This window comes from Rhinolophus ferrumequinum, chromosome 19 (assembly GCF_004115265.2).
Source record: "Rhinolophus ferrumequinum isolate MPI-CBG mRhiFer1 chromosome 19, mRhiFer1_v1.p, whole genome shotgun sequence".
Lineage (NCBI taxonomy): Eukaryota > Metazoa > Chordata > Mammalia > Chiroptera > Rhinolophidae > Rhinolophus > Rhinolophus ferrumequinum.
In genome coordinates, this window is record NC_046302.1 from 58,542,961 (window position 1) to 58,565,286 (window position 22,326).

At 47.5% G+C, this 22,326-nt stretch overlaps 1 protein-coding gene across 7 annotated transcripts in view; it reads right to left on the reverse strand.

Annotated features, from left to right (window-relative positions):
- ZNF516 (zinc finger protein 516) overlaps positions 1-21,563 on the reverse strand; it is a 113,179-nt gene extending 91,616 nt beyond the window's left edge. For 2 of the 7 annotated variants that reach the window (XM_033087168.1, XM_033087162.1), the window contains exon 1: positions 20,937-21,081. The gene's annotated coding sequence lies outside the window, so the exon portion shown is untranslated. Of the gene's footprint in view, positions 1-6,859; positions 6,969-17,164; positions 17,201-20,529; positions 20,659-20,936; positions 21,082-21,278; positions 21,447-21,542 lie in introns of those variants that run through there. The other 5 variants (XM_033087167.1, XM_033087164.1, XM_033087163.1 and 2 more) reach the window with 5 other exon arrangements.
- Between the last annotated feature and the right edge of the window lie 763 nt (positions 21,564-22,326).

Here is a 22,326-nt window from a genome sequence, read left to right on the forward strand (position 1 = left end):
TCTACACTGCATCAGCTCTTGGCCGTCAGCCTCTCTTCCCCCCCAATGCCCACCAGGGAAGGCCCCCTGTCCCTGCAGCCCCTCCAAGGGACCCGACTTCATCCTGGACCCCCGTCCAGCTCTCACCATGTACAGTATATCAGCGAGTCTCCATGATCCTACCTTCTGATGTGACCTGGCCTCCGGTCCCTCTTCTACTGTCTCACGGCCACTTATCCAGCCTCCAGCACCAGGCTTCCCGTGGACTGCCCAGGCCACCTTCCCTAACAGCCGCTTCTCCAGCCCCCAGCTGGTGAGCCCCCCACAGCAGACCACTGAGGGGTCCCCCAGAAAGCTACCCTCACTCCTCATGACGCTCTACAGACGTGACAATTTGTTCCCAATGACGTCTTAGACATCAGCCCGCGGCCGCTCCTCACCGCCTGCCTCCCCTCACAGGCTTCCAAACACACGCAGGCACACACGCACATACACATTCACACACACACACACACACACACTCACACGTGCATACACACATGCACGTGAGCACATATGCACACATGCGCTTGTGTGTGAACACATACAACCACACACACACACTGGCACGTGCTCCAGCACCCTAGGCTAGGCTCCCGCCATACTAGGCTTCCTCTGCTGGCAGGCTGGGACCATTTCACTTCGCTTGGAAGCTCATCCAGCACGGTCCCTGCTCAGGGAAACAACTGTCCACCGGGCTCCTCACCAGCCTGGCCTTTCCTAGTTGGAAAGGTGATGCTGTCACACAAAAGAGGATGCGAAGAACTCAGAAGCAGAACAATCAAAGTGAAAAAATCTGGTAATGATCACCAAACCCAGTAAGCAAAGACATATACACAGAATCAAGTCTAAATATAACCGTGATCTACACAGAAAATAAACACGTTATCACATTTCTTGAAATTAAATATGTATAACATAAAAATAATAAAATAACAATAATAGACTAAAACAACTTCAAAAAAGGAATTACAGTGGCGATGTGGGGAGAAGGGGAGATTGAGGAAAGACAAAGAAGGAAACTGAAGCGCTTTTGTTACTTCATGTTTCCCAACGAGGAAGCCAAGTTATATGGTTACTGAAGCTGATAAATTGAGAAACCCAGCTTAAACAAAAGTTATAAATACAACCACTGGTAGAACTGAAAACATTAGACTTTCTACATACCTTTTGATTTCAAAAATTAAAGGAGAGAAAATAATTCACAGACTAATAAACAGAAAACAAAGGGGAAAAGAAAGAAAGCATAAAACAAGATAAAAGTTTTTTAAAAAAAAATAGGAAAGAAGACAAAAATCAATCTGTTTTAGCTAAAATATATATGGAATAAATTTATTTATTAAAAATTACTCCATGACAGGGTAAAAAACTAAATCCAATTGTGTGCTTTCTATAAAAGATACCTAAAACTGAGGAACTCAAAAAAAGTAGACAAAATATACAAGAAAAAATGCAAATAAAAGCAATAGTGAAAATAAAAATATCATTAAACTGCACAAAAGTCTTAGCAGAATTATTAAGGGTAAAAAAGAGAAATTACAGAGGATTATTCTAAATCCCTGACAGATAACACAGGATAAAACATATAAAGCGAACACCCCAGTGAATACATGGAAAGATCAACAGAGAGGAAATGGGTCTGGGAGAAATGACCAATGTCTCTGAAACCTGGTAGATGAAAGAGGCAAAAACAATAGCAGAGGATTTGAATTAGAAAGTAAGGCTTACCTGACAGGTAAGCATCAAACCCCAAACCTGCCACTTTGCTAAACTGGCAACAGAACATGAGGTGACTTCATACGAACCACAAAGTTCCAGACATTAGAAATAACACAGACCTCAGGTGCTCCATATGATCCCACTGTGACACCAAAAATTAACAAGTAAAACCAGCACTAACAAAAGTTGAGCCATTTTGAAATTTTTAAACTCTCCATAACAACTCCTGGGCAAGAGAAAATCAAAGTGCAAGTGTCAAACCTCTCCTGAAATTTCTGTGTGCCAAAATGCATTGGATACAAAGAAAGATGAGAGTGTAACCAGCTACTGTGAACACCAAGAAAGAAAATATACAAATGAAACATTCAATTCAAAAAGTAACAAAAAAGAATCAAAATCCTTAAATTTCAATCTCACAAAGTAACAGATCAGAAAAAAAGTAAAACATAAATAAAACCAATAACCAGTTCTTTGATCACCCCATGAGACAAATGATTAGCTCACCTAATTAAAAAAAAAAAAAAGAGGTGGGGTTAGGGGCAATTAGGTTTACTGATCACCAAACAAAGGAAAATGAAAAAGAATACAATGCTTTTCAAAACTCTAGGTTGATAAATTTGATAATATGGATGAAAGAAATGATTGATTTTCTAGTAAAATATAAATATGCAAAATTTACTCAGGAATCAACAGAAAAAGTAACTAGACCAATAATAACAAGCATAAGAAATCGAAAGGACTGTTACACACAGTTCCACCCATGCAAATGCCAGAAGGTCAGTTAAATTCACACACCTTTTGAGAAAGGCTATCTGAGATAGGCTATTTGAATGTTTCTGGAGCAAAAAGAACTCACATACGGGGTAAGACAGAAAAAAGATAAAAAGACAGTGGCAACACAAAACACAAGGCCATTCTAATAAACAGAAAGCTCTTACAAAGCAACAAATTAAGGAAAACTCAGTGGAAAAATTAACCAAGTAAATGAACAAGTGATTCACATGAAAAATAAAATGACCGCAAACATAAAGAATGGATGGACATCACTTAAAATGTTTTAAATACAATGAGGTATTTTTCCTATCCAGTTGGCCAAGATATAAAAAAGACTGATCATATCAAGTGTTGACAAAGAGAAAGCCACTGCTCACATGACTGCTGCTGGGAGAGTGGAAGGAGATTTTGACATCTTTGCTGGGAAATTTGGCAATATCAATCAACACGCCCCTTCATTCCAAAAATCCAATGAATCCTCAAAAACTAAGCCCGCGAGAGCACAACCCTGCACCAGAGCTGGTCACTGCACAGGCAGACAGAGCTGCCAGCGAGGAAATGTCCACCAAGGGGGCACGATAAACACAGGGTCGCTCCCACTGGCTGCTCACAGCCAAAACCGCTCTGTGGGTGGGAGCTGGGCCACGCTGGGACCTGGGCGTCTGGAGCTCACTGAGGGTGTGTGCAAGGAACTGCCCCCTACAAGTCCCGTAAGAGTAAGCCGTGATGTTATGACACATGAGCGTCGAATATTTTAAATTAAACTTTATGCATATTTTTATCTTTTAAAGCTTATATATAACATTGAAAACCTTACTGCATGCATTAAGCTAATGTATTAAAACGCCTAATCCAGTGATTGGCATGTAGGAGGCCCTCAATAAATAGCTTGCAAAAATAAAATTACATCCGTGTTGTGAAATACCTAACACATTCTTTTGTCTCAACATGCAATTTCCTCTTTAGATTGGAAATATCTGGACGGCAAAGATGAGGAAGGCTTTGTAGCTGTGAACTACACATTTTGTACAATTATCGGGAAAAAAATCATTCAGTTGGGGCCAGAACGCTACCCTAAGTATTTGGCTGTAACTAAGTTACTCAGGTAGAGACGTGGCTGAAAATAAAATGATGTGTTACCTGCGTGACTTCCACCCTCCCTCCCGCCCCCCGCCAGCCCCCTTTATGGTACCAAAGGGACAGTGCTGTGTCTTCAGACCCTTTTGTGAACTTCCACGTAACTTATTTTTGAAAAACCTCTATTATGTGTCTTAAAAGCGAAGCACTCGTGCCTGTCTTTATCCCCTCACACAAGAGAGTGTTAAGGCATCGGGTAGCAGTTGTCAACATTTAATTCTGGTTTAATAATTGAAATGTGTAGCTTCATAGATTTCTCTGGAATAATGACATTCAGATGGAATCACTGCCAGCACAGGGAATTCCACAGAAGAAACAAAGTCAGCACGGTGGGGGTCTGGGAAGGGAACCAGGCTTGTTCCTAGCTACTAAGTTCTTCTCATTTAAAAACAGCACCAGCCCATATTCTTAGCTCCAACTTCAGACATCTTAAAGCAAACTAAACAAGGTGACTTTCGAATGAAGATGAAAGAAGTTCTGGCCTGATTAAATGTGAGTCTCCAATTCTAGGTCTGTTCCCCACTAACCTCCAAAACCAATCACAATTTGTCTAAGAAAGGTTGTTTTAATCAGAACACTGTAATTTATTGTGATCCTGAAGTGCCATCTGACTAGCAGATCCTAAGGCAATCGAACACCTATAAATTTCACATGACTGGTAGAAACCGCCTAAGCTCTTGAATGCCCCAGATGGATGGCCAACAGGGGGTGACCAGTGACGGAAGCTTAAATTATTTTCAAGGGCTCACTTATGAAATCTAACTCATCGAGAGGCATGTGGGTTTGCAAAACTCTCCAAAGAATTTTAGGTCCACACACTAACAAATGGTGATCCTTACACTAAAGGTTCACGTTTCTCCTTTAAGTAGAAATGTCCCTTAGCCTAAGTTTGCACACGTCCAAAGCACGGTTTTGCTGAGCCAGTGAAACAGAAAACAATAAACAGTACTTTTTATCAGAGCCGAATAATGTAGACTTGGACTTTGTTACTCCACCTGAACGCTGGTCGTGCTTATTAAAAAATAAAAATCTGATTAAGTTTTCTGAACATTGATACTGCAATTCCATACACAAGACAGTAAACAGGAATCTAGTCTGTTTCAACACCATTTCACTATCAACAGCAGCATTTCAGTGACGGATAGGGCAAGAAATGGAACTTGATCCTCAGTCAGAATAATGAACTACTTGCTGACCTGAACATCTGGATTTCCCGGCAGGGAGAATAGGTAAGACACACAGCTGTCACAAAAAAATGGACTAGCCCCAGAATGAGGAAGCAATATCTGTGTCTCTATGTCTCACCTTGAAAATGTGACAAAACTGAACCACCAAAGAGAACAGCAGGCTTGAGACACCTGGGGAGAAGGCCTAGCTTAGCTCTGGGTCCTAACAACCAAATATGCCACCACCACGTGATTCTCCTCCAGTTTTACACTGGGAGCCCCCTGCCCCCTTCCCTCCCACCTGCCTTCCGGACCACCTCAAACACTCTCCAGCATCACAAAATGGCCCATCGTAGGTCCCGAGGCAGGAGCCCCTCCCGTCGTCATGCCCCAAAGTCACCACTACTGGAGGCTGGCTTCCACCCAAAGGTTGTGTTTCATCTCTGACAACTGCAGTGCCAGAATCAACGGGCCTGACCTTGGATCTCGCTGTCATTCCTAGTGGCTTGGGAACAATACACGCATCATACTCAAAAACTACTGTTGACGTGAACAAAAATTCATTCCACTGCATTCAACCGTCATCTCCTCAAAAGCACCTTAAAGGAGATTCCTCCGCTTTGACAAAGTTACTTACTCTCTCCCTTCTGAGAAACAGCTTCTCTGAAGCATCAGTACCCAATGTGAAAAATGTGAAAAATCTACATTTTTATTATTCTTAATACTATTACCTTTAAATGACCTACTTAAAAAGGACTGAATACACTTGTTCCAGACGCACTCTGAGGAGGACAAGTTTTCCCGTCCTTCCACGTAGCCTCCTACACAACTGCTCTGACACAGAGCTGGATGCGTAGCAGCTGCTGATCCAACCACCATACTTCAAATCTCCAGGACCAGGGATGGGGTGAGATGGCAGCAGGTTCCTCCATGAAGAATGTGGGACGGAGCCCTGTGAAACCATAGCTCAGTAGTATTCTGTCCCCCTCACTGCCCCCAACCCCCGAGAAAGGGTTTTGTGCATATGCTGCCACCGCACAGATTTACAGAACAGTAAATTCTGTAATTTGAATTTTGTGTGAGGCTCACACTCCAGGCTCACTCTCCAGGTCCACCAGAAGCCCAGGTCGGTGACCAGCGTCTGCACTCTGTAAGTGTGCTTGTGGTCCTGCCACACTAACCAACTGAAACGAGGCAAATAATGATGAAGCAGGCTTAAGACTTAATAGGCATTATAAGTAACATCTACCTATTCAATTAGACCACTCTTTTCATCTCTTCTAAAATAAACAGATGATCTTTGTCATGTGCAAAGAGAGAAGCAAATCCCTCCCACACTCTACCTGCTGGATGTAAAACTACCACGAGATGAGACAGAGAATGGACTCAGAGAAGGGACTGACTTCCCTTCTGTTTTCTGAAATTCTCAGGTTTTCTGTTTTCTGAAATCCGCAGTTCAGTCTGCTCTAGTTAGTTGCACAGCCTTCCGGCTCCCCTCTTCCAAAGCTGCCAGGACCTGCATGTGGTCCCACACTGGCCCGGGAAGCCCGGGTCTCACCCCATTTCACAGATGAAGGAGCTGCGTCTGTAACTGGCCTGAAGTCACCACTACTGGAGGCTGCGTCTCATCACCTGCAAGCTCCTTTCTACACGGCTGCAGGCCAGAATGAACGACTCTGACCTTGGATGCTAGATCAGACGCGGGGTCTGGCTGCGGGGAAACACCTAGACAGGATGGCTCTTTGTTAAGAGCACGTTGGGTCAACCTACCCAGGACACACAGAGGGACAGACACACTGCAGGGTCAGGCCTCCCCCGCCTGCCCAGTGCCCCAACACTGCCACCACTGGCTCCTGGCACGGATCCCAGAGTGGTAAAAGGGAACCTTTTTCCCTTTAAGTGCTAGGATTCAACTGCACTATCTCCAAAGTAACATATCTTCCCTCAGTGTCCTTGTTCAAAAATAGCTGAACTTGCACAGTGGGGATTTCTGACTCACCCTCAGCACGTGGCCACAACTGGTGGCGGGGGCTTCCCAAACTTACATGGGATCTCATGGCATCCCCGTCCCACAGCTGCACCATCCTCTGTGGGGGCCAAACGGGGCACGTCCAAACTGGGATGAGGTGGAGATGGAAACTACACACGGAATTTCACAGACTGTGTTTAAAAAAGGAACAAAAATATCTCAGTAATAATTGTTATGTCATTTACCTGTTCAACTAACAACTGGATATACTGGATTAAATAAAACATATTATTAACATTAATTTTACCCATTTATTTAGCCTTTCTGCATGTGGTTACTAGAAAATCTAAAGTGACAGACACATTGTATTTCTGTCAGGCGGCAGGGTCCCAGCGAGCCTGGTCAGCACGCAGCAGCCCCTGGGCCGCACACGGCCTGCCTGACACCGGTGTGTGTGGGCGGCTTGTGAGCTAAGAATGGTTCTTACATTCTTAAGTGGTTGGGGGAAAAAATCAAAATAATATTTTGTGACAAGTGAAATTATATGAAATTCAGGTTTCAGAGTCCATAAATCACATTCATTCGCTGACATGTGGTCTGGGGCTGCCTCCCTGCTACAAGGCACAGTTGGGTGGTTGCGACAGAGAAGGGATGGCCCGCAAGGCCCAAAATATTTAATATTTTGGCCCCTTAAAAAAGCCAGGCCCCTTAAAGAGAAAGTCTGTGAGTCCTGCCCTAGCGTGTTGGGAAGGCAGCAGGTTTCTGAAGCTTGGGCCCCGGTGGATCCTCCCTAACATGATCTGGGGAACAACAGAGAAGGAGCGCGGGTGCAGCAAGGTGGGGCCAAGACCCACCAGGTGGCTGGAGTGCTAGAGGTTGCCCTGCTTCAAACCCTCAGACCACGCTCTCAAAACCTCTGCTCATCTTCAGAGCAGACACAGCCAGATACTAATCGGGTCCCCAGCTCAGGGGACCCTCCACACTGGCTCCCAGCTTCTCTTAGGTGACTCATTTGTAACCCTGGCACCTAGAAAGGGGAAGAGGAAGGGGGCGGGAGGGGGACACTGGCCTCCCATACCCTGATACAGCTCCACATGGCTCAGACCAAGACTGAAACTCTCCACTTTTGAACAAGTGTGAGGAAGGCCACAAACTCAGAGCAACTGCTCAAAGAACGGTCCCCTCAGCTAACCCAGCTACGGCACAGTGACCGGGTCACTTAATCATGTGGGTCCCTGTGCCCTCGTGGGGGACAGGGGCTAACATGATGCCCTACCCCCTAACTGGTACAATACGCATAAACAGGGCACATAAAGAACTACGGGCAAAGGAAAAGAGCTTTAGAGAGGATGGTCAAGCCATTTATTTGGGAGGGCTGGTTCTTCAGGCATTCCCCCTGTTTGGTTCAAGTCTATATACAGAGGGTGCCAAAAAACAATGTGTACACATTTTAAGAAAGGAAGTAACTGTACTTAAGTTGTAATACTCGATATAGACCGACAACAAACTACAAATACAAGTCATGTGTATACGTGTGTTTGGTAACCTGCCCCCAGTGAGTCATTAGTAATAAAAATTAAACTTTAATATAATGGGAAACTGTAATGCCCAAAAACTTGGGTCATATTGTCATGGTGATTCAAAACCCAGTTCTCAGTGTGTCGTATTTCGTTCTTAGGCCCTTGGCTCTTTCTATCAGAGCAGCTACCTTTCCAAAGCCACTGTGGCATCAGCCTTAAGAAAACTGTCGAAGGCAGCCTGAAAAACAGTATAAAATTCAACAGACATTTCCTTATGGCCGGCCACGTGTTAAAAAAGGCTGTTCTTTCACAGGAGACCGGTGAGTTTCGCCCTTTCATCATTAAACATATAAATGGCCACACTTCATTCACCCTGTTTGAGTGGCCAAAAAGATCAGATTCTAAATTCTGGTTCAAGGACACCCACTGGAGGGGACATATTATCTGGATACGTAATATCCCCCCACCCCGGCTGTGACCTGTTACTCCACTTTCCTGTTCTTGATTTTCACGTATGTTCACGATGAATTTAATATGTGCCTCCAAGTGCATCCCACACCCTGTATGGGACGAGATGGGTGCACACAGCACATCATCACCAACCACATGCAAATAATGAGATTTCGATCATCAGAAACTCAAACAAGCCAGCGAAAATTCTCACTCAGGGGCGTGAGTGCGATGATGAGCACAGTGTCACACTGATTACATAAATCTTTGTAATTCTTACTTGACAATGGTCATAACAGATTTAGAGAAATTTCTAGAAAGGTCACAAACTACCTCGGATATAGTTTCAGGTAAATAATGAAAAAGTACTCAGTACTATCCTCTTTAGAAAAGGACAACAAATCCTAAATTTGGGGGGGAACTTACTGATTTTTCTTCTTCAGGCTAAACCTAGAATGTCAGCTATGTTTGTTCACATAGAGAATGCAACAGGAGGCAGGTTTTCTAAGTGCCTTGCACACAGTGAAGAAAAATTCACTGTACTGGCCGCTCCCAGTGTCCCTGGTGCAGGCTGAGGGGAGGAGACTCCATGTGCTGGCCTGTCTGTAGGGTCCCCATGGCACCCAGAAGCAGACAAGACGCTGACCAGCCAGTCCAGGAGTGACTTTGTGCAGACATGTGTCGAACTGCCTTCTGAGAAGAAAACGGGAAACGCACGATTAGCTGTGTTCATCTTGCTCCTCTCTCCACCTTCTCTTTTTCACTGTTGCCATCTTGTCCACCTGCACCAAGAGTGTGGTTAGTGCTCTGGCTCACTGCTCCCTCTCAAGCCGGGACCTCTCTGGGCCCCAGTGGTCCCGGCTCCATCCCAATGGGAAGCGACCCTTGCAGACATCCGGGTCCCCCCAACTCTGGTGCTCCATCTGTTGCTGCAGCTGAGAACAGCATGTCTGTGTGTATCTGGGGACCGTCCCACACTTCATTTGTCTTCTCTGATCCCCCTCCCTGCCACTTTTGGGTAGCTTTGTTCTTTTAGGACCTTCCCATGCTAGTCATTGACTTTCTATATTTACTTCCATAAAAAATGATTTTGTCAAGGTGTTACCATGGGCTTCCCAAGAAACCCTGTGTCACGGCCCTGTGCTGAGTGGGGAGTCTGTGCAAACAACTGCTGGCTCTTTGGTGAGCTGGGTTTCCCGACTTCCCCCACGTCTGAGCTCTGCCGGCTGCAGCAGCCTTTGAATGGCGTGACCCGTCAGTTCTCACACTGACACATGCACCCATTGAGAGGTGCAAAAACTGAGTCAACCTTTTTTCTTTTCTCTGGAGCAAGAGCATCAGAAAGTGAAACTGAGGTGGGGACAGCACATTGTCTCCTATCCTAAATAAGCAGTCACTCGCTGGGTCTACACTGCAGCCTGACCCGCTCATAACAAGCGTCCTGAAGGCAGGCCGCTCCCCCTTCTCATTTTGTGCAGCAGCCTGCCGTCTCAGGAAGAAGACAACCTGGGAGCCAGGAACCTGGCTTTGGCTCCATGCATCATTATAGCCAACTCACTAAATCCTTCTGCGTTTCAACGCCTGTAACATGTCAGGATTCACCCAAAAATCACATCTCCGTTTCCTGCCAGTTATAACATATAGATTCACTCTCGATATTAATCTTCTGAAACATCCAAAGAGACACAACTGAAATTCACAAAGAAAAGTACATCATCTTCAGAGTACATGTTGTCCTTCATATGGTCATTGCCCAAAATCGATTTAATCCCGCAAACCAATCTAAAATCCATACTCAGAGCACGGAGTGGTCAACTCACTCAGTCCAGGAAGGCCAAATGGAATAACCACTACCTTGTTTGCACCTACATGGGGCCTCTGAGCCCAAAAGATCTGATGCACTTTCCAGAAAGGTCCACCACCTCCACGAACAATGGAAGACCAACCTGAAGGACTGCCTGAAATGCTGCCAGGGCAGCTGCCCCCTGCACGTTCGTAGCCGACCAACCAACCTGGACTGTAAATCATCTCCCGCATGCAGATAAAATACCAAATTCTAACTGCAGGAAATTCTTTGTGTAACCAAATCCTACAGATACTTAAAAATGTGTAGCTATTAGGAAAATTAACCTTCCCTTCAAAAGTTCAGATTCTAAGCAGACCATAATCTTTCATCAACCTAGAAAATAACTGATAAGCCAATCTTCCTGTAAAACCATTAACAGATTCTGCTTTTCTGTCACCAGGGTAATTTACTGAGGCCAATTTTAATCCTACCACTAAACCACTAATCCCGTGACTCTACAGAATTGTCCCCAAGTTTGCGTTGCTATGGCAAGTACTTTCACATTCGCAATTCACTTACTCAGTCATATTTTTTAAGTTGGCTTGATGAATGAGATCAGCTTCCTTGCCTCTTATGTGAAATAGTGAAAAGCCATTTTTGAAACAAGGAAGCCACTTGTGCACCGGAGCTGTGCCATACAGGTCACAATCATACTAAACGATCCTTGGTATTATTCAAAGGGACAAATTATCATCATTACACTAATGGTTACGCTAAAGACATGAAAAGCTTCAGTAGGATGAATCTAAATCGGGTGGGAAACGATTATCTATGCGAATGGGGGTATTCTCTCAAATTGGCATAAAAGTGTCCTCTGTGTCACTGATAATGTCAATATAAATTATGCGTCACCAACAGCAGCATTCATTCACATTAGGAAATTTCCTGAGTGACACCCAAGCCCCAGCTTTCTGTGCACAAAGGCCCTTCTCGGGGGGGCCACATATGAATGAACAGAAATGTGTTTCCTTCTTGCCTTCCAACAGGAAAAACACTGTGATTAAAGCTACTGGAACAAAGTCAACCAGAGACAGGTATCCAGAGACACACTGGCTTGCGTGGCAACACCACAGCCACACAGGATGTTAAAAATGGAGACGGAATCCTCTGCGATGCTCCGTATTAATATATTTCTGAGATAAGGCTTAAGAAGCCACCCTTGTGAATTAAATACGAGTCAATCCAAAAATGCAAACCTGTACAACATTGTGTAAACAAAATAAATCCGGAAGTGAAAACATGACAGATCCGCCTCTAAATAATTCCAGAACTGCATCACACAAGTTTAATTAAACTATGAAATAGGATCTGTTCACTGATTCATCCATCCATTAGAAACAAACACAAAAAGCTAAGTCTTTCAGGGGAGAAAAGCCATTTTTTAGCTCTAGTTAAAATCACTGGAATCGTCAGGGAGGTAAACAGTGTAGGGCCGCCCTCACCAGCCCAGCCCTCAGCCCCATCACGACCAGCAGAAAGTGGAATTACTCACGTTGGGCTCTGTGCTTTCCTGAATTAACACTGTCAGTCAACACTTAATGTCAGGTTATTTCCACAAAAATTAGTTCAGGAACAACAAAAGTGACTCTTGCTCACTACCCTGAAACATCAACTGAACAAGCTGCGAAAGCCAGGAACAGCCTCTCTGCAGGACTTGTGCTGCACCCTTCACTGTACTAAATTCCAGAGAACATTCTGGAATGCTTAAATAAATCAAGGCTTAAGGCAGCACCGAGCCAGCTCGAGCAATATAGGTTAAATAGTGCCATATGGAAAGACAGACACATGTTGCCCTTTCTGAAACAAAGGGGGAAATTCTTAAACAAATACCCTTTACTTCCACATGGGAAGAGCTGAAGACACAGGGTTTTTCAAGTGTTACTAAATATTGCTAAAAAATATTTCTGAATTCTCAGACATTAAGAAAAAACTAGAGTTTTAACAGAGAACCTCGGTTTTTTAAGAGTCTCCCTTTAACTGTGTCCTGAAAGCTAATACCACGTTAGCCCATCTACGCTCACCATCCCTAAGTGAGCAAGAAAATAACAGACCAGCTGTGTGATGGCTGAGCTGACATCAGCAATTCCCTGGGGTTCTAGAAACAGTGAGAGACAAGTCTACCTGCTTCTGAAGGAATAAAACACCAGATTAATTCTGTCTTGAAAATAAAATATACTGATATCTATCCTATTTTCACCACGACGCGGAGGAGCTGTCTGAACTTCAAAACAACATATAATACCTAGCTCTTAAAGTGAATTTAACAGCTTAAGTTCCTGACCAAACCACACACACACACACACACACACACACACACACACACACACACTCCAGAAAAAGAAAATCTATTAGAATGAATACATATTTGAAGTAAAGAGTAAAATGTGTCTAAATCTGACATAGTTACCTTTGAAACATTTTTTTTTTCTATTCTCCTGTGTGGTGTTTTACTTATTACATACATTTACATGTTTGCCTTCTAAAAATAGTTGCATTTCTAATTATTCCTGCTTTGTAATTTTCAGTACCATTTGAAGTGAAGCCTAAATGCAAGATCTTTTTTGGAAAACTACTTTTAAGGAATGTTGAGAGCCACAAAATTACACTTCTTTACAATCTGAATGTATGCCGCTGGAAAACATTTCATTCTGGACATAAATATGACAGCCAGCACTAGCTTTGGACAGAAAAGCTTCAGCTGCTCAAATCACGTGCAGCCAGATTCAAGGGACAAAGAATACACAAACGGACGGTTACAACTGCTAATTTTTCCATTTGGCTCAAATATGTTTCATAGACCTTAGCAGATAGTGCAAATCTCAAATACCAAGAAATGCATTTATCGTACCCATATTCGTATACATCCTTCCTGAACAATTTAAGTCATACCCCTAAAATAGTCCTTGTGGAAGAAAACTAATTTTAAATAAAGATACTTTTGAAAGAACTGGATGAGACATTTTAAATTCATAGTGAAAGTTTTTCTTTATTTTTCCCATAAGGTTAGTTTAATAAATTCTTCATCAATAAACATTTGATGTGATTCTTTTCTTAGAATGGGTTTGTGACCATTTGCCAATATTCCTGAAAACTGTAAAATATTCATAGCTAGAGTCCAGTAATAAAGAGGATTTCCCCCATAAATCACTCCCCACCTCTGGTAGAGAGTGGGGGGAGGGTGATCTCAACTCTCTCAGGGCAGAGGTCACCCCTCCATCAGAGAGAAATGTCCTACCTCCCAAACCCCAAACTCACTTGTTCCTGGAACCAGAAAGGACTGAGGCCAAGGCTTGAATCTATCAAATGTTGTCACTATTGTGGCCCCAAAATACATTTAAATCCTTAACAGGCTGCTGCCAACATACTGTTGGCCATGGGTGGACCGGCTGGAGGTGACAGCCCCAGAGGGAGGTCAGGAGGGACAGGAGGTGCACAGTTGCAGGAGTTAGCACATGCCACCAGTTAGAATGGCCACGCCAACACAGGAGTCGAATAACTGCTAGTCCCCAGACTCACAGGGAGGCTGAACAGAGCCCATTGACACCTATCTACAGTCCACATTTACATCTGCCTCCTAGAAGCTCCATCCTGCTCTCTGTCTCCGTGATACTCCTGGAGGAGTCTTCCAACCACCACCCAGTCAGACTTCAGAACCCATCACGTCCTGACACAGCAATTCACTTGAAAAATGCAAATCCACATGAGATGTTTCCACCCACAGGATAAGGGTCTGGGAGTCAAAAGATGTGAACGCAATTAATTCTTCCCGTTTAGACATTAATAATTCTGGAAGTGATGGTCCAAGGCAGCCCTGGCTGCTGGAGGTGCTGGGTGCTGACTGGCTGCTGGCTGGGCACTGCTGGGTACTGGTGTGGCAGAGGAACACACTGAGGGGCCAGCCCAGCTGGCGAGGCTCCCTCCGAGCTGTCCGCGGGCCCAGTGTGCACACCTCTGCACTATTCAGGAAGATGCCAGTTGGGTGAACTCTCCCCAGGCCTCCAGTGGGGGAGGGGGAGGGCAGCCAAGAGATGCATTTTGGAAAGAACTGATTCAGCTCCATCCAAGTGTTAAAATGTATGAACATTTACAGCATGTAAGATATCTGCTTTTGAAGAAGGAATGCCACTTCTACATTCAAATATTTATAAAGCAGACAATCTAATCAAATAAATTGAACTTTTTCCCTGCTTTCTTCTATTAGTTCTGTGACTTCTGCTGAAATCTATGCCTATCATTGAGTGTATGTGTCTCTAGCTAAAGTGGCCCTCAAACACCAACGAAAAAGTCGTTTCCTTCACATGTAATAGAGATGCTTTACTCACTTAGAAATCTAGTTACATTATAAGCAAAATGCCAGTTTTTGCTATATAATTAATACATGCCCTTTCCTCCAATGTGGAAAATGGAATGAAAACGAAAATGATGTACCATCTTGAACATTTAAACCAAGCACACTATAACAGGAGAGCACACACGTTTGGACAAGCTCCTTCCTGCTGAACGCAACCAGCTTGTATTTCGGTTTCCTATTTCTATGGCATTAAGGTATAATGCAGCTGAAACTCTAAACACAACCTTCAGTCAGACTTACGGCCACTCCCACAAAAATTCTTTTAAAAAGATTCCTTCTGGTAAATTGCGAACAAGAGCCATGCATATCCTGGAAAATGAATAAACAAAAACCCACAACAGCCCAATAAACTGAGTACTGGTGTTTCAAGAACAATCCGTGACTAAAGTTTACTTAAATCCCCAGGTCACATTATCATTTTCCCCTGTTGGGTCAGGCTGAAATCCATCTGTTAGAGCATACCCCATTTTGAAGTGTGCTTTAAAGAAGCCTCCTTTTTCACATCATTGCTGTGAAATCTCAACATCCAATGCTCCAATAGCTCCATGTAGGACCAAGTAAGGTAATGAAGATAAAGTTTAATTTATGGAAGTGAAGACAACGTGCTTTTAACATTGACCTGTTTCTAAAAACATCTCATTCTATTCACTCCATGTGGGTTTCTGGGACAACATCTTGTCCACTAAGAAATGTGGGCCTTCAGACTGACTAATCTCTAACTTAGTCAGGCAACTTTAAAGGTTGTTTACAAACAACAATGGGATTAAGGCTAGTCCTGCTAGGTATTCTCAGGTTCTGGGGACTAGTGTCAGTTACACATCCCAAAGTCAAAATTCTTGATCTAGTATGTTTCAATATACTAAGCCTTTTGGGAAGATGACTCTGACAAACCAAAGCATTCCGAAATTAAAATAAGCAACACTCCTGTCCTTCCATCGGTGAATACGGTACCTACCAAATATGCACTCCGCTGTTTGGTTTCATTTTAGAGAGGCCTTCTCACTCCCTTTGGTTAGCTTTATTACACATTCCCCCGGGATTTTTTTTTTTTTTTTTTTGGTACAGTGTTACTGTGCTCTGAAAGTTTCAGTATATTTACATAAGCACGTTTAAGAAAACCAAGTCCCACTAATGAACTAAGAAAAATATTAGACATGCTATGTTCATATCTGAGCACATCAAAACTCCAATTCCATTACCAAAGACTGGGCCTCGCTCAGAGCTGTTTGTCTCAGGCCCACTGACGGTGGTGTGGCCGTCTCACTGGTGAAACTAAAGATGTGCTCTGCTGTAACCCAACCCTCAGACCCAGGCACCCCCCACCCCCACCCGGCTCTGCTCAACTCACTCCAATTTTACCAAGAGGGGAAAACTATTCAAGTGCAGCAGTGGCATGTGGTATATTTAATACTAGGCGGTTTGTGTAAATACAAATAACACAGCTACTGTTTCGAGGCCATAATCAAAAAATGCAAGAGAAAATGTAGGCGGAACCAACAAATGATAAAATGAGCCTTTTACAAGCGGCAAGAGAAAGTAACCTATCAAATAGCACGCATGCTTAGTTCCTTAAAGCAGCACTTACATTCCTCACCAAAATACTCAGATCACATTAACAGGGCTGCTTGAAAAATAATCTGGAGAAGATCCTGGAGGGGGAAGAGCCACCCAACCCTGCGTCTACCCCGGTCAATTCTTTAATGGTGTTTATCATGCAGCTATAGGGTGGAGGTACATCAATTTTTAAATCATGTCTAATCAGGATTGGAGGCTTAAGGGCAGGTTCACGGAGGGAACGCATGTTTAATGAAGACCACCACCTAAAGTTCCTTTTGTGACTTGCTGTGAGGTGAGCGCGGTGCGCGGCCCAGAGTCCCGCAGCCTTGCCCTTTGTTACGCAGTGGACCCCGCTGGCAGGCCCGGCCCACGCCCACCAGCACCTCTGGGCTTCCAACACGGCCCCCCAGTCCACGCGAGCTCCTCCCCGCCAAGACCGGTTCAGGGCACCCGGCAGGACACACCCACGCGCACCAGCCCCTCGCGGGCGCAAGGGCCAATACCCTCCGTCAGTACTCTCCACCCAAATCCGCGCGGGGCCCCCGGCCCGGGACCGAACCAGGTGTGAGCACTTATGTAATCGTCCTGGGGGCCACGCCTTTCCCACCACCCCACCTCCGCCAGAACAAAGTGAAGTTTAAAATAGAAACCGATTACCTGGCCTCCGCCGCGCCTCGGCCCCCCGCGCGCGGTCCGTGCCACGGCGGGGACCCCCGCCCCCGACGGACCCCGCCCGGGCCAGGCCCCCACTCCCCGGCTGCCCACCCCCAAGACCGCTCCCTCCCCGGCTGGTCCCCCCCTTGGCCCCCACGGACCCCCGCCTTTGTTACGATGAGAAGTTGGGCCGTGGGTCCCCGTCTCTTTCACTTCTTGGGTTACAGTGCGGGCGTGTGACGTCCGCTCCACATGACGGGGGCGGGGGGCGGGGGCGCGGGCCGGGCCCTCCCCCACTTCTCCACCCTGGCCGCCCCGCCCACGGCCCGCCCCCAGGAAGCCCAGCAACAAGCGGCCGCGGCCCCCGCCCCCGGGGCGGGCAGGTAAATCCCCCCGCCCCCGCCCCGCCCCCGCGACGCCCCAGGCCCCGCACAGCACTGCAAGAAAATACAGAAATAGGAATGATTTAATCCAATGACACCTCCCCAGAGCCGCTCAATCCTCAATCTGCGATCTCAGTGAGGGTAGGGGGGAGGCACAAACGGGTCCAGCTCGGGCCTGGGGGGCGGAAATGGCCCAAGTGGGAGGCGCGGGGCGGGACACCGCCTCATAACCGAGTTAGGTTCCTGCTGAGGAAGGACGAAGGTCGGCTGAGGTCGCCCATGGGCCCTCGGGCTGACCTCGGTCCGGCCCGGCAGCCCGGCACACCGGACTTGGACTCGGCCGGGGCGTGGATCCTCCCGGGGTCCCCCATCATGGGTCTCCAGGGAGGGAGGGTGCACACCGGGGTCCTTAACCCGTCTCCTGCAGCATCACCATCCATCCCCGAGTGAGGCAGCACGGCAACTCCAACAGTGACACAGAGACACTACATGGCCAGGTCTGCTCCACAGCTTCCACATACATCACTACCAATATTCCCAGGGAAGCTGCTGCCATATCAAGCCAGTACCCAACGTGGGGCGGCCGGTGACGCTCTCCGCCCGAGAATGCGCCCATTGTGCGGGAAACGCAGCCCCCGCTCCGCAATCCTAGACTGGGAGGGCCACAGAACTTTTACTGACCATGACCAGGTCACATTCTAGAATTTGCCATCGACTAAGTATCAACTTCCAGAGAGAAAATAAAATTTGAAGCTGGAAGGCACATGCTGCCCTTCACTTTTGTATGGAGTTAACACCAGGTTCAACAATCCTGTTCTCTGTATGCTTTGCGCCTGGCGAGTGGCCTCCATGACCCGGACCCCAAGCGCGCTGGGGTGCGCCTGCCGCGTGGAACTGAGTCGGAAAGAATCGATTCCCCAATTGCTGAGAAGCATAATCACATCAGCCTTTTTCCCCTTCTGCAGGTTTCGACTTGAATCCGAAAGTGCCTTATGCCCATTCTTTACAGGAGGACACGCGGAGGAGGCAGGGTCTCCATTGGACTGCTGCATGCCTGTCTAGCTGCACAGACTCAGATAAAAGCGTGTCCACGTCTACAGTACACAGCTGTGCAATTCAGGAGCCTGCGGGTGCGCGGGGCTGGTGGGACTCAGTGTGCAGACACATGGGCGCATGCACGCGCGCGCGCGCGCGCACACTCACACACACTCACACCCCAAATTACCTCCGGGATGGAGAAAGCCGCTACGGATTGGCCGGCAGAGCCGTCACTCTCACTCAGGGGGCAGGGAAACTTCGCAAGGCTGTTTCCTTCCCCCCACCCCCCACCCCCACCGTTTAATTTAATGGTAAAACAACAGCAGAGCTCTGAAAGTTAGCCATCTGCCCGGAGTTTGCCTTCTTTAACGAGGGGGCCGTCAGACAATATCATGTAAATATATTTTGTACTTCCACAATGGATGAAAAGGGAAATTAGCAATCCTGGGAGAGGGCGGAGAGAGAGCTCCGAGTAAGAAGAGGGGGTCATCTGGGAGGGGTGGACGCAGGGTGAAGAGTTGTTCTCAACACCCAAAAGGGACTTTAGCCTTTCATTGATTTCGAAATTAAAAAAATGTTTTTCACAGATCAGGTTATAACAAACGCCGGTACTAATTTATGAACTCATTATTTTAATTTTATTATTTAAGCATGCGCCAGCAATCGTGTTTCCTTAAGAAAGAAGTGACCTATTTTTGGCTGGAGATAAACGATCATGTTAACAGATGTTAATCTTGTAATCTGTTTTTCCTGTAAGCACTTTACATACCCGGGTTTCAAGACCTTAAAAATCATCTTTTCCAAAAAGACCTGACGTCACAATTCGCTCCCTGAAAAATGACTGTCTCCCGTTTTTTTCCTCTGCAACGATTTCAAAGACATTAAATCTTTTTCACTTTATAAACGCTGATTTGTTCTGCCTCAACTCCCACAGGCTTTTATTTGCATTTCAAATTCCACAGGTTACACCAGTCGCCTTTTCAAAAACTGTAAACCAACAACGAAAGCAGCAAATGGCTCTTTGTGCATCTGGATTAAATACGGCGCAGAATGAATATATTTTACAAGGGGGCTGAGCAAGTTGATCTGTGCACACCCCGGGACCAAGTAATTCTTTATCAATAAGCCCAGCGGAATGAGTAAGCTACAGACACACAACCCAGAAGCTCCTGGTCTGATCCGGTCTGCTGCAGGGAGCGTACTAACGCTGAGAATAAATGGGGCTGACTTACAGACCCGTATTTTCGGGTAAAAGGCTGGATCTGTCTGGTCCCTAACGGCAAGGTCCACTGGGTCCCTAGCCCACTAGGGATGATTGTCATCGCACACCAACCTTCCTTCATAAACCGCTGTTTTAAATACCCGACTCGGCTGGCTTTTAGCAAACTTATCCATACAAAGTTTCTCTAAAACTTGACGAGGCGGTTTGATCTAAATACCGATCGTAACTATTCAGTATGTTAGTTCTCCCTGGAAATGGCAGACGAGGCGCTTTTCCACCCCCACCCCCCCAAACATATACATACCCCACAGCATTCTTCTTTTCTTGCGTATACCCGGGTATATATCGTGATCAATACCTCCCCCACCTTCACCATCACCCCAGCCCCGCCTCAGCCAGGCTGGGTGCCCCTCCGAGGAGGCCCTGCCACCGGGACCCCTCGCCCCACCCCTCTCAGAGTCTTTGCGGGAACCCGCGCCCCCCACCCTCACCCCCGCCCTAACTTCCCTTCCAAGCTTCCACTACTTTAATGTTAGGGTCACTTATAAGCTTCCAGCTGATGGGCAGGCAGCCAGGGGAGCGGGGAAGACAAACCTCCCCCCCCCCGCCCCAAGGCGCAAACACGTCCCCGAGGCAGCAGCACCCGGGGCCCACAGCATCGAGCCCATCAGCCAAACCCTTAATGATTGAAGCGGCCCCTCCGGCCCCACAGCCCCATCACCCACCTTCATTAGCCGGAGCGTTTTACTTTAAAGTAAGGCAATTTGCTCTTTGTCTCTTAATGGATGGAGAGCGCATCCAAGCTCCCCTCCTCCCGCGTCGCCTTTGACGAAGTGTACAAAGCCAGAGCCTCTTCCGCGCTCCCACCCCGGCCCCCACCCCGCCCCTCCACTGCGGTAAAAACCACCTCCCTGCGCTCGCCTCCTCGCCCGAAGTTGCATCTTCCCTCTCCTGGAATTGCGGAGCCCAGCCACTACCAGCAGGGAAAGCCCAGCCGCCCTCCCCGAGCCCGGGAGCCCCTCCCCGGCGCCCCCCACCCGCGGCGCACACCGCGGTCCCCGGCGCGTCCAGGCCCGGGCCCCGCGCCCCCCGCCCCCCGCGGGCCCGCGGCGCCCCCCACCGCGGCCCCTACCTTGGCGGGGAGGCGGCGGCCCGGGGAGGAGGACGCGCACGCCCCGCGCCTCTGAAGGTGAAGCCGAGCGCCGGAGGCGCGGAGCCGAGCGCTGCACTAGACCGACCGCGCCAGCTGCGCCCGGGAGCGGGGGACGCGCGAGGGCGCGCGGGGCCCGCCACGAGCCCGGCCCCCTCCCCGCGCCGCCCGCGCGCGCCCCGGACGCGCCCGCCCTGCCGGAACCCCGTCGCCCGCGGGGCTCTGGGGGCTGCGCGGCTGGGGGAGGGGGCCGGGCCCCCGCGGCCGGGCGCAGGCCCGAGGCTTCCCCCAGCCCGGGAATGGTCTGCCCTGTAGGAAACGCACACGCTCCACTATTGTCTCATCAGCACAAAGTTCTGCCACACTGCGGGGAAAGTCTGGAGGCTCGCGATGACTCAGACGCAGCTCATTCTTCCCCAAATAGCACTGAATCACGATCCCAGCGGCTAGTTGTTGCCCCTTCCTCTCCAGGACTCCTTCGCCGCACGCGCGTTACGGGGAGCTGTTTACCCGCACTCACGGATTCACACACGCACGCATCCATACGTGCAGACGTGTTGGGGATGCATTCTCAGCAGACTCAGGCACCTGAGCACGGAGCCTGGAATCCACAGTGGGGCTCCTTCCGGTGGTCCCGGTGCGGGTGCAGTACAAACGGCCTGGGCTGTGCGTTTACTCAACTTCCTGGCGAATGTGTTTAGGGGTGCTCAATAGATTACGTCCTGAATTAGGATCAAAGGGTTCTGGAAAGACTTCAGAACACGGATTCTGCTGTATGGCAATTTAAACATGACTGTTGTTTTATTTTTATCCTTGAAAAGTTCAACTCCTAATTTTCAATTTTTCAAACTCCACTTCTCACCCCAACTACTCTCCGTGGGCCGTACTTAGTTGCAATGACTTAAGTCTGGGAACCGAAAAATCCCAATTTGGCTCCCCAAAGCATTAATGGTACGCGGGGGGTCGGGAGTGGATAGAGGGAAAGGAGCAGGGCGGAGCGTTGGGGGGAGGGCGAGGGGAGCGCCCCTGCTTGGGCGACGGCGTAGACCCGGAGCTGTGGCCTGCGGAGGGGTAACGCCATGCTCTCCCACCGCTCCTGGCCATATTGTTCTCTCTCCTCGTGATAACTCCGCAGTGGAGATGGACTCTGTCCAAGACACCGACATCGCTCTGCTCCACAAGCCGCGCTGCAGTCCAGGCGTCACCTTCCGCGGTGATATTTCTCGGGGCCAAACCTTCGCTACCACTCACTGCAGCTGCAGCTCCGGGTCTCTCCAACTTAGGACATTTACAACAGAAACTACTACCGACTGCTAAGGGAGGAGCTTGTGCCTGCAAAGCCGGACTCTCAGACACAGGGGCCATTCTGCAG